Raw genomic sequence first — 3,561 nt, forward strand, 5'->3', positions numbered from 1 at the left:
CCTGTACAGAGTATGAAGATTTGTTATTATCAACGTCACCACCATCTTAGATCTTATCCAACTTCCATGAGACTTCTGTTAATATTAACTGATCCAGAACATAGACCTCTGGTCTCCCCTCTTCCATGGAACAGGACAGAGCTTTGAAATGGTCATGGGGAAACTGCTGAGAAATATATTTAATACCTCGACATTTTTCTGTCAGTGCCGTAGCTTTGCATGGCATTGGGCATCTGCACAACTTTTAGCATTCTAAACTTGTGTGGGCAAAAATTAATAAAGTGTCCTTTGCGTGTTTCAAAAAAATATTGCAGAATAATATTTCTTGTTCAACCTCTTTTCATTAGTTATATCAAATAAATTTCTATTTTGTACATAAAAAATAATGAATTTCCTGCTTGATCCCATTTATTTTTTATTTCGCAAAGGAACATACCATCGAATCTAATATATATTGCTGATCTTTTATATATCAGCTAAAACTTTTCATTTTGATTGATTGTATATTACATGATCAGGGTGGATATATAACTCAGGGTATCAGAAATTGAAAATGAAGGTAATATAATATTTTCTTTTTTAATAATTTATTTTATTTTTTTGAATGTCAATCTATGAAAATTCGTGCGGGCGTATATTAGTCCCACATCGATTATTCGTCGAGGTGATCTTACGTATTTATACATGATCAAAATACCTAAATAATATCTTCCGTCTAACTATTTTCGGCGAGGTCATGGGCGAGGAGTATGTGAGGATCCGTGCGGACGTGTGTTTAATCCCACATTAATTATTTGCCGAGAAGATCTTGAGTTAAACAATCGATGGATGTCAGATGCGAGATCTTCTCCAATAGTGTCATGTTCCATGCATCTGGTACATTTAGAGTTTATATCTATATACAGGAACACATGTATGCTTCAAAATGTGCAGCTCATGGCTGATTTAATTGAGGAAAATGTAACTATGCATGCAGGTCAGTGTAGACTTTGATCTTGGGAATCAAAAGAAACCGTGTCGTCGCAATAGTGACGAGGAGAGCTAAATGAATTTTTTGTTTGCACCAGGAATAAATTCGTACTTTGTGCAACATTCCTGGTATGGCATGCTGGAAGCTAGGAAATTAATGGCAGCGGAAAACTTTGACCTGCAACCACGTCTGCAAAATGAAATTTTAATTTTATTTGACAGATTCTAAGAGAGACTCAAAGAAAGATTAAAACCTTCATTGATAGCCCTTATATGCACCAATCTTGGGTAAAGCCCCTCGAAATATCTACTGTAATCACCATGAATTTGTTATATGATGATATGAATGAGAAATAGCAAACAAACCACGATTGATAAAAAGCTTCCTGGGGTCCAGGGACACCCTTATCCGGTTATATTCTTCGATTTTTGTATATTTTCTTGAAAAAAGAACTTTTGTTTTCCACATAAAAGGAATCCACAAGAAGGATTTTTAAGAAAAGAAAAGGGTTCGAATTTTTTTGACCTTTCATTTTCCCTTGTATTTATAGCCTCATAGTTTCTATTTTGGATTTCCTCTCATATGCATAGTAAAATGTATGCCATTTTTCAGATGAATTCATGTCTGCGACATTAGAGTAGAATGGTCTCTCTCTTTGAAAAACAAAGACATCCATGTCATGCTCTCTGAGTAAACATGTATGCTTTGAAGCTTTCATGTTAGAAGAATCTTGCATAATAAATCAACAAATATATCCTATTATTGTAGCAAATAAGATGCCTTCTTTTGATGTTTTGAGCATGAATTGCATATGTTTGGACTAGTCAGACTCCAGCGGCTAAATATTCATTTTAAAAGTTGATGCTTTGATGATGAAGCTCACAAATTTCAAAAGGATGGAGAAATGAGAAATCAATGCGTAGTATCCTAACAATGAATAAATTTACAGGGCAATATTATTCATTTATTCATAATGTATAACATGCAAATCTTGTAGTCACATAAAAGCCAATTTCTTGGACTAGTCCAGACTAATAGGCAAATATATACTTTTGACACTTAAAAACGTATCATGAATTGTGTAAGAATATACTAGATAAAGTAAATCAACCTTATCTTAGTTGGTTGACATCCCTCTATGAGAGATGTCAAGGATTTAGATCCTGTGATGATATTCCCACTATATTTTATATTTAAAAAAATCATGTTCATATGTATTTGTAGACTTTTTAAGTAGGGCAACTTTTTTACTTCTTAGTTCCTCATCAAAAGCTCCTTGGAATAGTTAGGCCAGAAGCTTTTATTACTTGATGTGTGTATGAAAATGATGACAATGTCACATTTAAAAAAGTAAAATAGTACCTCCCTCGATCTCCTCCTCTTCTTCTACCATGGAATCTTGGCTAGAGCCTAAAATTTTAATGATTTTGAAATGTCATATTGAAGAATATAAACAGTTTAAAATTATGGTTAATAAAATACATAATATCTTTTAACATGTGCGCATGTGTATATCAATGCTATAACCAGATTTTGATTTAAAGATCGTATACTAATTAACAAATCAAAGAAGCCAAAAAAAAAAATCCACATTGATATATTACTATTTTACCTAAGACCGTCTTGTGTTCTAAGGTGGTGCTTCATCGATGGCACCACTCCGAAGCAATGATCTGATTTTGCTTTCCAAATTCAGCCATTAATTTAAGAGATTCCAATATCAATCATAATCACTTTAAAAGTTGAAACTACTCCCGAGCAACCTTTGCTAACCACCTAATCTAAGAGATTCTCATACCAACATCATTGAAAAACTAATATTTGCCATTCCAGCACATACGGGTCCCTTATCTCCTTTTCATCTTAAAGCCACGCAGATTTTCACCACAAGGACACTGTAACCAAGGATGCTTATGCTAATGTATAGAAGCTAAAAATGCTTCTAAACGTATCCCATCGGCCTAATCCTACACAAGCCTTGTCAAAAATGACTTCAGCTTTCATATCTGAATCTCATTTGCTGACTTCGTAGTGGTTTCCATCGGATCTTATTTCTGATCATGTCTTCAATTTGAACTTTTACACTTGCTTTTGGAATTATCACTAGATTCTACTTTTGTTTTTTTGTCGACTCTAGTGACATTATAAGACTTTGGAGACAGAATAATATATTGATGAAAAAAAATACTTATTAAGACAGTCATTCAAATGGATCAAAGTTGCACCACATTCAACGATCACAAGAGCATAAGATCAACTAGTGAGTACTCTTTGTTGGCACATTTTGTATGAAAAAAACTCTCTCTCTCTCTCTATATATATATATATGAAAAGCTATAGAGAGCCACAGAAAATTAACGTCCACCAATGCTGACCCCTAATTGAATCTTGCACAAGTCCCCCTCCTTTTCTTTATTATCCCCTTGTAATTAAATAATTTAATCTATTAATAAAATTGGGGAAAGTGCCTTACTTCCTGCGTTACCTTTTTTTTTTAAAAAAAAAAAAAAGTTGCACCACATTCAAAACTGGCCATACCCTTGTGAAACAGCTGTGTTTGAACTTGATATTATATTTGTATAAAAATAGTG

This window comes from Phoenix dactylifera, chromosome 3 (assembly GCF_009389715.1).
Source record: "Phoenix dactylifera cultivar Barhee BC4 chromosome 3, palm_55x_up_171113_PBpolish2nd_filt_p, whole genome shotgun sequence".
In the NCBI taxonomy this organism is placed as follows: domain Eukaryota; kingdom Viridiplantae; phylum Streptophyta; class Magnoliopsida; order Arecales; family Arecaceae; genus Phoenix; species Phoenix dactylifera.